This window comes from Oncorhynchus tshawytscha, linkage group LG15 (genome assembly GCF_018296145.1).
Source record: "Oncorhynchus tshawytscha isolate Ot180627B linkage group LG15, Otsh_v2.0, whole genome shotgun sequence".
Lineage (NCBI taxonomy): Eukaryota > Metazoa > Chordata > Actinopteri > Salmoniformes > Salmonidae > Oncorhynchus > Oncorhynchus tshawytscha.
The window spans coordinates 39,242,991-39,257,200 of NC_056443.1; the positions used below are offsets into that span (position 1 = coordinate 39,242,991).

Genomic DNA, 14,210 nt, shown 5'->3' on the forward strand with positions numbered 1-14,210 from the left:
CATTTCACTGTAAGGTCTACTACACCTGTTGTATTCAGCATTTCACTGTGAGGTCTACTACACCTGTTGTATTTAGCATTTCACTGTAAGGTCTACTACACCTGTTGTATTCAGCATTTCACTGTGAGGTCTACTACACCTGTTGTATTCAGCATTTCACTGTGAGTTCTACTACACCTGTTGTATTCAGCATTTCACTGTAAGGTCTACTACACCTGTTGTATTCAGCATTTCACTGTGAGGTCTACTACACCTGTTGTATTTAGCATTTCACTGTAAGGTCTACTACACCTGTTGTATTCAGCATTTCACTGTAAGGTCTACTACACCTGTTGTATTCAGCATATCACTGTAAGGTCTACTACACCTGTTGTATTCAGCATTTCACTGTGAGGTCTACTACACCTGTTGTATTCAGCATTTCACTGTGAGGTCTACTACACCTGTTGTATTCAGCATATCACTGTGAGGTCTACTACACCTGTTGTATTCAGCATTTCACTGTGAGGTCTACTACACCTGTTGTATTCAGCATTTCACTGTAAGGTCTACTACACCTGTTGTATTCAGCATTTCACTGTGAGGTCTACTACACCTGTTGTATTCAGCATTTCACTGTGAGGTCTACTACACCTGTTGTATTCAGCATTTCACTGTAAGGTCTACTACACCTGTTGTATTCAGCATTTCACTGTGAGGTCTACTACACCTGTTGCATTCAGCATTTCACTGTGAGGTCTACTACACCTGTTGTATTCAGCATATCACTGTGAGGTCTACTACACCTGTTGTATTCAGCATTTCACTGTGAGGTCTACTACACCTGTTGTATTCAGCATTTCACTGTGAGGTCTACTACACCTGTTGTATTCAGCATTTCACTGTGAGGTCTACTAAACCTGTTGTATTCAGCATTTCACTGTGAGGTCTACTACACCTGTTGTATTCAGCATTTCACTGTGAGGTCTACTACACCTGTTGTATTCAGCATTTCACTGTGAGGTCTACTACACCTGATGTATTCAGTATTTCACTGTGAGGTCTACTACACCTGTTGTATTCAGCATTTCACTGTGAGGTCTACTACACCTGTTGTATTCAGCATTTCACTGTGAGGTCTATTACACCTGTTGTATTCAGCATTTCACTGTGAGGTCTACTACACCTGTTGTATTCAGCATTTCACTGTGAGGTCTACTACACCTGTTGTATTCAGCATTTCACTGTAAGGTCTACTACACCTGTTGTATTCAGCATTTCACTGTAATGTCTACTACACCTGTTGTATTCAGCATTTCACTGTGAGGTCTACTACACCTGTTGTATTCAGCATTTCACTGTAAGGTCTACTACACCTGTTGTATTCAGCATTTCACTGTAATGTCTACTAGACCTGTTGTATTCAGCATTTCACTGTAATGTCTACTACACCTGTTGTATTCAGCATTTCACTGTGAGGTCTACTACACCTGTTGTATTCAGCATTTCACTGTAAGGTCTACTACACCTGTTGTATTCAGCATTTCACTGTAATGTCTACTACACCTGTTGTATTCAGCATTTCACTGTGAGGTCTACTACACCTGTTGTATTCAGCATTTCACTGTGAGGTCTACTACACCTGTTGTATTCAGCATTTCACTGTGAGGTCTACTACACCTGTTGTATTCAGCATTTCACTGTAAGGTCTACTACACCTGTTGTATTCAGCATTTCACTGTGAGGTCTACTACACCTGTTGTATTCAGCATTTCACTGTAAGGTCTACTACACCTGTTGTATTCAGCATTTCACTGTAAGGTCTACTACACCTGTTGTATTCAGCATTTCACTGTGAGGTCTACTACACCTGTTGTATTCAGCATTTCACTGTGAGGTCTACTACACCTGTTGTATTCAGCATTTCACTGTAAGGTCTACTACACCTGTTGTATTCAGCATTTCACTGTGAGGTCTACTACACCTGTTGTATTCAGCATTTCACTGTGAGGTCTACTACACCTGTTGTATTCAGCATTTCACTGTGAGGTCTACTACACCTGTTGTATTCAGCATTTCACTGTGAGGTCTACTACACCTGTTGTATTCAGCATTTCACTGTAAGGTCTACTACACCTGTTGTATTCAGCATTTCACTGTAAGGTCTACTACACCTGTTGTATTCAGCATTTCACTGTAAGGTCTACTACACCTGTTGTATTCAGCATTTCACTGTAAGGTCTACTACACCTGTTGTATTCAGCATTTCACTGTGAGGTCTACTACACCTGTTGTATTCAGCATTTCACTGTGAGGTCTACTACACCTGTTGTATTCAGCATTTCACTGTGAGGTCTACTACACCTGTTGTATTCAGCATTTCACTGTGAGGTCTACTACACCTGTTGTATTCAGCATTTCACTGTGAGGTCTACTACACCTGTTGTATTCAGCATTTCACTGTGAGGTCTACTACACCTGTTGTATTCAGCATTTCACTGTGAGGTCTACTACACCTGTTGTATTCAGCATTTCACTGTAAGGTCTACTACACCTGTTGTATTCAGCATTTCACTGTAAGGTCTACTACACCTGTTGTATTCAGCATTTCACTGTAAGGTCTACTACACCTGTTGTATTCAGCATTTCACTGTAAGGTCTACTACACCTGTTGTATTCAGCATTTCACTGTAAGGTCTACTACACCTGTTGTATTCAGCATTTCACTGTGAGGTCTACTACACCTGTTGTATTCAGCATTTCACTGTAAGGTCTACTACACCTGTTGTATTCAGCATTTCACTGTGAGGTCTACTACACCTGTTGTATTCAGCATTTCACTGTGATTTCACCTGTTGTATTCAGTCTACTGAGGTCTACTACACCTGTTGTATTCAGCATTTCACTGTGAGGTCTACTACACCTGTTGTATTCAGCATTTCACTGTGAGGTCTACTACACCTGTTGTATTCAGCATTTCACTGTAAGGTCTACTACACCTGTTGTATTCACTGTGAGGTCTACTACACCTGTTGTATTCACTGTGAGGTCTACTACACCTGTTGTATTCACTGTGAGGTCTACTACACCTGTTGTATTCACTGTGAGGTCTACTACACCTGTTGTATTCACTGTGAGGTCTACTACACCTGTTGTATTCACTGTGAGGTCTACTACACCTGTTGTATTCACTGTGAGGTCTACTACACCTGTTGTATTCACTGTGAGGTCTACTACACCTGTTGTATTCACTGTGAGGTCTACTACACCTGTTGTATTCACTGTGAGGTCTACTACACCTGTTGTATTCACTGTGAGGTCTACTACACCTGTTGTATTCACTGTGAGGTCTACTACACCTGTTGTATTCACTGTGAGGTCTACTACACCTGTTGTATTCACTGTGAGGTCTACTACACCTGTTGTATTCACTGTGAGGTCTACTACACCTGTTGTATTCACTGTGAGGTCTACTACACCTGTTGTATTCACTGTGAGGTCTACTACACCTGTTGTATTCACTGTGAGGTCTACTACACCTGTTGTATTCACTGTGAGGTCTACTACACCTGTTGTATTCACTGTGAGGTCTACTACACCTGTTGTATTCACTGTGAGGTCTACTACACCTGTTGTATTCACTGTGAGGTCTACTACACCTGTTGTATTCAGCATTTCACTGTAAGGTCTACTACACCTGTTGTATTCAGCATTTCACTGTAAGGTCTACTACACCTGTTGTATTCAGCATTTCACTGTGAGGTCTACTACACCTGTTGTATTCAGCATTTCACTGTGAGGTCTACTACACCTGTTGTATTCAGCATTTCACTGTGAGGTCTACTACACCTGTTGTATTCAGCATTTCACTGTAAGGTCTACTACACCTGTTGTATTCAGCATTTCACTGTGAGGTCTACTACACCTGTTGTATTCAGCATTTCACTGTAAGGTCTACTACACCTGTTGTATTCATTTCACTGTAAGGTCTACTAAACCTGTTGTATTCAGCATTTCACTGTGAGGTCTACTACACCTGTTGTATTCAGCATTTCACTGTGAGGTCTACTACACCTGTTGTATTCAGCATTTCACTGTAAGGTCTACTACACCTGTTGTATTCAGCATTTCACTGTGAGGTCTACTACACCTGTTGTATTCAGCATTTCACTGTGAGGTCTACTACACCTGTTGTATTCAGCATTTCACTGTGAGGTCTACTACACCTGTTGTATTCAGCATTTCACTGTGAGGTCTACTACACCTGTTGTATTCAGCATTTCACTGTAAGGTCTACTACACCTGTTGTATTCAGCATTTCACTGTGAGGTCTACTACACCTGTTGTATTCAGCATTTCACTGTAAGGTCTACTACACCTGTTGTATTCAGCATTTCACTGTGAGGTCTACTACACCTGTTGTATTCAGCATTTCACTGTGAGGTCTACTACACCTGTTGTATTCAGCATTTCACTGTGAGGTCTACTACACCTGTTGTATTCAGCATTTCACTGTGAGGTCTACTACACCTGTTGTATTCAGCATTTCACTGTGAGGTCTACTACACCTGTTGTATTCAGCATTTCACTGTGAGGTCTACTACACCTGTTGTATTCAGCATTTCACTGTGAGGTCTACTACACCTGTTGTATTCAGCATTTCACTGTGAGGTCTACTACACCTGTTGTATTCAGCATTTCACTGTAAGGTCTACTACACCTGTTGTATTCAGCATTTCACTGTGAGGTCTACTACACCTGTTGTATTCAGCATTTCACTGTAAGGTCTACTACACCTGTTGTATTCAGCATTTCACTGTGAGGTCTACTACACCTGTTGTATTCAGCATTTCACTGTAAGGTCTACTACACCTGTTGTATTCAGCATTTCACTGTGAGGTCTACTACACCTGTTGTATTCAGCATTTCACTGTAAGGTCTACTACACCTGTTGTATTCAGCATTTCACTGTGAGGTCTACTACACCTGTTGTATTCAGCATTTCACTGTGAGGTCTACTACACCTGTTGTATTCAGCATTTCACTGTGAGGTCTACTACACCTGTTGTATTCAGCATTTCACTGTGAGGTCTACTACACCTGTTGTATTCAGCATTTCACTGTGAGGTCTACTACACCTGTTGTATTCACTGTGAGGTCTACTACACCTGTTGTATTCACTGTGAGGTCTACTACACCTGTTGTATTCACTGTGAGGTCTACTACACCTGTTGTATTCACTCACTGTGAGGTCTACTACACCTGTTGTATTCACTGTGAGGTCTACTACACCTGTTGTATTCACTGTGAGGTCTACTACACCTGTTGTATTCAGCATATTCACTGTGAGGTCTACTACACCTGTTGTATTCACTGTGAGGTCTACTACACCTGTTGTATTCACTGTGAGGTCTACTACACCTGTTGTATTCACTGTGAGGCTACACCTTTCACTGTGAGGTCTACTACACCTGTTGTATTCACTGTGAGGTCTACTACACCTGTTGTATTCACTGTGAGGTCTACTACACCTGTTGTATTCACTGTGAGGTCTACTACACCTGTTGTATTCACTGTGAGGTCTACTACACCTGTTGTATTCACTGTGAGTCTACTACACCTGTTGTATTCACTGTGAGGTCTACTATTCACTGTGACCTGTTGTATTCACTGTGAGTCTACTACATTTCACTGTGAGGTCTACTACACCTGTTGTATTCACATTTCACTGTGAGGTCTACTACACCTGTTGTATTCAGCATTTCACTGTGAGGTCTACTACACCTGTTGTATTCAGCATTTCACTGTGAGGTCTACTACACCTGTTGTATTCAGCATTTCACTGTGAGGTCTACTACACCTGTTGTATTCAGCATTTCACTGTGAGGTCTACTACACCTGTTGTATTCAGCATTTCACTGTGAGGTCTACTACACCTGTTGTATTCAGCATTTCACTGTGAGGTCTACTACACCTGTTGTATTCAGCATTTCACTGTAAGGTCTACTACACCTGTTGTATTCAGCATTTCACTGTGAGGTCTACTACACCTGTTGTATTCAGCATTTCACTGTAAGGTCTACTACACCTGTTGTATTCAGCATTTCACTGTGAGGTCTACTACACCTGTTGTATTCAGCATTTCACTGTGAGGTCTACTACACCTGTTGTATTCAGCATTTCACTGTGAGGTCTACTACACCTGTTGTATTCAGCATTTCACTGTAAGGTCTACTACACCTGTTGTATTCAGCATTTCACTGTGAGGTCTACTACACCTGTTGTATTCAGCATTTCACTGTAAGGTCTACTACACCTGTTGTATTCAGCATTTCACTGTAAGGTCTACTACACCTGTTGTATTCAGCATTTCACTGTGAGGTCTACTACACCTGTTGTATTCAGCATTTCACTGTGAGGTCTACTACACCTGTTGTATTCAGCATTTCACTGTGAGGTCTACTACACCTGTTGTATTCAGCATTTCACTGTGAGGTCTACTACACCTGTTGTATTCAGCATTTCACTGTGAGGTCTACTACACCTGTTGTATTCAGCATTTCACTGTGAGGTCTACTACACCTGTTGTATTCAGCATTTCACTGTGAGGTCTACTACACCTGTTGTATTCAGCATTTCACTGTGAGGTCTACTACACCTGTTGTATTCAGCATTTCACTGTGAGGTCTACTACACCTGTTGTATTCAGCATTTCACTGTGAGGTCTACTACACCTGTTGTATTCAGCATTTCACTGTAAGGTCTACTACACCTGTTGTATTCAGCATTTCACTGTGAGGTCTACTACACCTGTTGTATTCAGCATTTCACTGTGAGGTCTACTACACCTGTTGTATTCAGCATTTCACTGTGAGGTCTACTACACCTGTTGTATTCAGCATTTCACTGTGAGGTCTACTACACCTGTTGTATTCAGCATTTCACTGTGAGGTCTACTACACCTGTTGTATTCAGCATTTCACTGTGAGGTCTACTACACCTGTTGTATTCAGCATTTCACTGTGAGGTCTACTACACCTGTTGTATTCAGCATTTCACTGTGAGGTCTACTACACCTGTTGTATTCAGCATTTCACTGTGAGGTCTACTACACCTGTTGTATTCAGCATTTCACTGTGAGGTCTACTACACCTGTTGTATTCAGCATTTCACTGTGAGGTCTACTACACCTGTTGTATTCAGCATTTCACTGTGAGGTCTACTACACCTGTTGTATTCAGCATTTCACTGTGAGGTCTACTACACCTGTTGTATTCAGCATTTCACTGTGAGGTCTACTACACCTGTTGTATTCAGCATTTCACTGTGAGGTCTACTACACCTGTTGTATTCAGCATTTCACTGTGAGGTCTACTACACCTGTTGTATTCAGCATTTCACTGTGAGGTCTACTACACCTGTTGTATTCAGCATTTCACTGTGAGGTCTACTACACCTGTTGTATTCAGCATTTCACTGTAAGGTCTACTACACCTGTTGTATTCAGCATTTCACTGTAAGGTCTACTACACCTGTTGTATTCAGCATTTCACTGTGAGGTCTACTACACCTGTTGTATTCAGCATTTCACTGTAAGGTCTACTACACCTGTTGTATTCAGCATTTCACTGTAAGGTCTACTACACCTGTTGTATTCAGCATTTCACTGTAAGGTCTACTACACCTGTTGTATTCAGCATTTCACTGTGAGGTCTACTACACCTGTTGTATTCAGCATTTCACTGTGAGGTCTACTACACCTGTTGTATTCAGCATTTCACTGTGAGGTCTACTACACCTGTTGTATTCAGCATTTCACTGTGAGGTCTACTACACCTGTTGTATTCAGCATTTCACTGTGAGGTCTACTACACCTGTTGTATTCAGCATTTCACTGTGAGGTCTACACCTGTTGTATTCAGCATTTCACCTGAGGTCTACTACACCTGTATTCAGCATTTCACTGTGAGGTCTACTACACCTGTTGTATTCAGCATTTCACTGTGAGGTCTACTACACCTGTTGTATTCAGCATTTCACTGTGAGGTCTACTACACCTGTTGTATTCAGCATTTCACTGTGAGGTCTACTACACCTGTTGTATTCAGCATTTCACTGTGAGGTCTACTACACCTGTTGTATTCAGCATTTCACTGTGAGGTCTACTACACCTGTTGTATTCAGCATTTCACTGTGAGGTCTACTACACCTGTTGTATTCAGCATTTCACTGTGAGGTCTACTACACCTGTTGTATTCAGCATTTCACTGTGAGGTCTACTACACCTGTTGTATTCAGCATTTCACTGTAAGGTCTACTACACCTGTTGTATTCAGCATTTCACTGTAATGTCTACTACACCTGTTGTATTCAGCATTTCACTGTGAGGTCTACTACACCTGTTGTATTCAGCATTTCACTGTAAGGTCTACTACACCTGTTGTATTCAGCATTTCACTGTAATGTCTACTACACCTGTTGTATTCAGCATTTCACTGTAATGTCTACTACACCTGTTGTATTCAGCATTTCACTGTGAGGTCTACTACACCTGTTGTATTCAGCATTTCACTGTAAGGTCTACTACACCTGTTGTATTCAGCATTTCACTGTGAGGTCTACTACACCTGTTGTATTCAGCATTTCACTGTAAGGTCTACTACACCTGTTGTATTCAGCATTTCACTGTAAGGTCTACTACACCTGTTGTATTCAGCATTTCACTGTAATGTCTACTACACCTGTTGTATTCAGCATTTCACTGTGAGGTCTACTACACCTGTTGTATTCAGCATTTCACTGTGAGGTCTACTACACCTGTTGTATTCAGCATTTCACTGTGAGGTCTACTACACCTGTTGTATTCAGCATTTCACTGTAATGTCTACTACACCTGTTGTATTCAGCATTTCACTGTAAGGTCTACTACACCTGTTGTATTCAGCATTTCACTGTGAGGTCTACTACACCTGTTGTATTCAGCATTTCACTGTGAGGTCTATGACACCTGTTGTATTCAGCATTTCACTGTAAGGTCTACTAAACCTGTTGTATTCAGCATTTCACTGTGAGGTCTACTACACCTGTTGTATTCAGCATTTCACTGTAAGGTCTACTACACCTGTTGTATTCAGCATTTCACTGTGAGGTCTACTACACCTGTTGTATTCAGCATTTCACTGTGAGGTCTACTACACCTGTTGTATTCAGCATTTCACTGTGAGGTCTACTACACCTGTTGTATTCAGCATTTCACTGTGAGGTCTACTACACCTGTTGTATTCAGCATTTCACTGTGAGGTCTACTACACCTGTTGTATTCAGCATTTCACTGTGAGGTCTACTACACCTGTTGTATTCAGCATTTCACTGTGAGGTCTACTACACCTGTTGTATTCAGCATTTCACTGTGAGGTCTACTACACCTGTTGTATTCAGCATTTCACTGTAAGGTCTACTACACCTGTTGTATTCAGCATTTCACTGTAAGGTCTACTACACCTGTTGTATTCAGCATTTCACTGTAAGGTCTACTACACCTGTTGTATTCAGCATTTCACTGTAAGGTCTACTACACCTGTTGTATTCAGCATTTCACTGTGAGGTCTACTACACCTGTTGTATTCAGCATTTCACTGTGAGGTCTACTACACCTGTTGTATTCAGCATTTCACTGTGAGGTCTACTACACCTGTTGTATTCAGAATTTCACTGTGAGGTCTACTACACCTGTTGTATTCAGCATTTCACTTTAAGGTCTACTACACCTGTTGTATTCAGCATTTCACTGTGAGGTCTACTACACCTGTTGTATTCAGCATTTCACTGTAAGGTCTACTACACCTGTTGTATTCAGCATTTCACTGTAAGGTCTACTACACCTGTTGTATTCAGCATTTCACTGTAAGGTCTACTACACCTGTTGTATTCAGCATTTCACTGTAAGGTCTACTACACCTGTTGTATTCAGCATTTCACTGTAAGGTCTACTACACCTGTTGTATTCAGCATTTCACTGTAAGGTCTACTACACCTGTTGTATTCAGCATTTCACTGTGAGGTCTACTACACCTGTTGTATTCAGCATTTCACTGTAAGGTCTACTACACCTGTTGTATTCAGCATTTCACTGTGAGGTCTACTACACCTGTTGTATTCAGCATTTCACTGTGAGGTCTACTACACCTGTTGTATTCAGCATTTCACTGTGAGGTCTACTACACCTGTTGTATTCAGCATTTCACTGTGAGGTCTACTACACCTGTTGTATTCAGCATTTCACTGTGAGGTCTACTACACCTGTTGTATTCAGCATTTCACTGTGAGGTCTACTACACCTGTTGTATTCAGCATTTCACTGTGAGGTCTACTACACCTGTTGTATTCAGCATTTCACTGTGAGGTCTACTACACCTGTTGTATTCAGCATTTCACTGTGAGGTCTACTACACCTGTTGTATTCAGCATTTCACTGTGAGGTCTACTACACCTGTTGTATTCAGCATTTCACTGTGAGGTCTACTACACCTGTTGTATTCAGCATTTCACTGTAAGGTCTACTACACCTGTTGTATTCAGCATTTCACTGTAAGGTCTACTACACCTGTTGTATTAAGCATTTCACTGTAAGGTCTACTACACCTGTTGTATTCAGCATTTCACTGTAAGGTCTACCTACACCTGTTGTATTCAGCGCATGTGAAAATAAAATTTGATTTGATTTGACAAGCAGAGCAGGGATCGGCCCACAGCGTGTAACAGTATCCCCTTTATCAATTAGTTAATGAAGAGTACACATACACACACACACAGAGAGAGAGACAGACAGAAGAGACTCTCAGTAAACACAAACAGGAATATCAAGTGAACCCATCAGCTGGCAATCCTCAAAGACAGTAATTCAGCTGAATTACAGCAGTTATAAATGTGGATGTTTAATATAAACTAAGAGATTCTTAGCAATAAAACTAAAATAGTCCAAAAGTCCCACTGACATCACAAGCAGCAATCAGCAGCTGAAACGAAAACAAAGTGTCCTCCCCACCCGTTTTGGTAAAACGCTGAGTGTTGGGGCTGCAGAAATGGGACCACTCTCTAATCGACAGAGCTATGGATTCAAGGACTGACGATCCCTGATATCAAAGTTACAGTTTGAACCATTGTTTGGAGGCTATCTAGTGTTTGTTTACATGACTTTCTTTACAACCATTGGAGTATAACACACTTATATTTGGGTTCTGATGGGTTGACCTAAGCTTATGAGGCATTTAATGGTTATATTCTTCAATGGGTACGTATCATTCATTTATATATCCCAAAATTGATGTAGCAACTATGGATTGCCCCTGTAAACCACGCCTGGACGACACCACCACGGCTGTCAACTCTCTCTGACAAGTGACAACACAACATGGTGTGTGTGTGTGTCATGTTTATCACGTTTACCGACAACCGGTACACCGACACACCCAGCTGTCAGGTATCCTCCGGTGGCTAGGCCCAGTCCTGCGGCTCGCCTGCTGTCCCTGCCCTGCCCTGGATTCCCCTACACCGGCTAACACCACTCAGCTTCCTTCCCTTCGCCCGGAGCTCAGAAAGCATATCCAGCGCTACCGACGGTGCCTAACCAACTATCTCAGCACCAAATAACAACACTAAATCACAGATACAATAGACAACAACAGCTAGACAACACATCATCATAATATGGGATGCTTATTCGCATAGTGGCATTTAATGGTGTGTATTTTATTGTTGAAATAGCGATCTGTCGCTATCTAGCGTTGTCAGATCCAAATACTCTCTAAGAGGAGACATCCACCAGACACACATAGCCTTTCCGAACCCCGGAGTCTGGTCACCGGCGACAGCCCGGCTGCCGGTCCGTTGACAGCGCACCCAAAACAACCAGAACAGAATGGAGAGGACCAAGACTTACCACCTTCCGCCTTTCCTGGCGCCGCCATCTTCTTCTTAACACCGACGTCACTCCGGAGAGAGAGAGAGAGAGAGTGAGAGAGAGAGAGAGGGAGAGAGAGAGAGAGAGATAGAGAGAGACAGCGAGAGAGTGAGATTGTCAGATTATGTAAAGAAGAAAGTAAGGGAGGTGAGCCAGAAAGGGAAATAGCGTTTTGGTCTCGGAGGGAGACAGGTCACTAAGGAGAAGTGGAGAGTGGGATGGAGAGACAGGAGGAGAGGACAGAAAATGAGTGTCGGTGTGGATCCAAGCAGATGCAGAGAGAGAGAAGAGCAGGAGAACGTGTGTCGGTGTGAGACAGAAGGGCCTCACTCTGGTGAATACCTAGTAGTCAGTACAGTTCCTAGCTGTAGATTATCTAATAATAATCATTCATTCTAGCCATAATAATTCAGTTACCATATTCCACAACAGTCCCCAGCTTTATCCACAGTTAGTTATACACCATCATCATTATAGAAGGACTATGTATCCACAGTTAGTTACATACCATCATCATTATAGAAGGACTATGTATCCACAGTTAGTTATACACCATCATCATTATAGAAGGACTATGTATCCACAGTTCAACACCATCCTCATTATAGAAGGACTATGTATCCACAGGTAACCACTGTCATCATTATAGAAGGACTATGAATCCACAGTTAGTTACACACCATCATCATTATAGAAGGACTATGAATCCACAGTTAGTTACATACCATCATCATTATAGAAGGACTACGTATCCACAGGTAAACACTGTCATCATTATAGAAGGACTATGTATCCACAGTTAGTTACATACCATCCTCATTATAGAAGGACTATGTATCCACAGTTATACACCATCCTCATTATAGACGGACTACGTATCCACAGGTAAACACTGTCATCATTATAGAAGGACTATGTATCCACAGTTAGTTACATACCATCATCATTATAGAAGGACTACGTATCCACAGGTAAACACTGTCATCATTATAGAAGGACTATGTATCCACAGTTAGTTACATACCATCCTCATTATAGACGGACTACGTATCCACAGGTAAACACTGTCATCATTATAGAAGGACTATGTATCCACAGTTAGTTACATACCATCATCATTATAGACGGACTACGTATCCACAGGTAAACACTGTCATCATTATAGAAGGACTATGTATCCACAGTTAGTTATACACCATCATCATTATAGAAGGACTATGTATCCACAGTTCAACACCATCCTCATTATAGAAGGACTATGTATCCACAGGTAACCACTGTCATCATTATAGAAGGACTATGAATCCACAGTTAGTTACATACCATCATCATTATAGAAGGACTACGTATCCACAGGTAAACACTGTCATCATTATAGAAGGACTATGAATCCACAGTTAGTTACATACCATCATCATTATAGAAGGACTACGTATCCACAGGTAAACACTGTCATCATTATAGAAGGACTATGTATCCACAGTTAGTTACATACCATCATCATTATAGAAGGACTATGTATCCACAGTTATACACCATCCTCATTATAGAAGGACTATGTATCCACAGTTATACACCATCCTCATTATAGAAGGACTATGTATCCACAGTTAAACACCATCATCATTATAGAATGACTATGAACAACTTCACCCTACGTACTCAGTTTGTGTAGAATAAACAGTTGAGAATAAATATCAATATTAATGTTTTCTTCAAAAGGCCTGCTATAGGTTATCAGTCCTCATGATGCCTGCTATAGGTTATCAGTCCTCATGATACCTGCTATAGGTTATCAGTCCTTGTGATGCCTGCTATAGGTTATCAGTCCTCGTGATACCTGCTATAGGTTATCAGTCCTCGTGATACCTGCTATAGGTTATCAGTCCTCGTGATACTTGCTATAGGTTATCAGTCCTCATGATGCCTTCTAGTGTTTATCAGTCCTCATGATACCTTCTAGTGTTTATCAGTCCTCATGATGCCTGCTATAGGTTTTCAGTCCTCATGATACCTGCTATAGGTTTTCAGTCCTCATGATTTTTATTTTTTATTTATTTTTATTTTACCTTTATTTAACCAGGTAGGCAAGTTGAGAACAAGTTCTCATTTACAATTGCGACCTGGCCAAGATAAAGCAAAGCAGTTCGACAGATACAACGACACAGAGTTACACATGGAGTAAAACAAACATACAGTCAATAATACAGTATAAACAAGTCTATATACAATGTGAGCAAATGAGGTGAGAAGGGAGGTAAAGGCAAAAAAG

At 41.3% G+C, this 14,210-nt stretch overlaps 1 protein-coding gene across 1 annotated transcript in view; it reads right to left on the reverse strand.

Moving 5' to 3' along the window:
- The window catches only part of camta2 (calmodulin binding transcription activator 2), a 127,749-nt gene extending 115,695 nt beyond the window's left edge, over window positions 1-12,054 (reverse strand). Inside the window, exon 1 of the mRNA XM_042297829.1 lies at window positions 11,918-12,054. The gene's annotated coding sequence lies outside the window, so the exon portion shown is untranslated. The remainder of the gene's footprint in view (window positions 1-11,917) is intronic.
- Window positions 12,055-14,210: the final 2,156 nt, after the last annotated feature.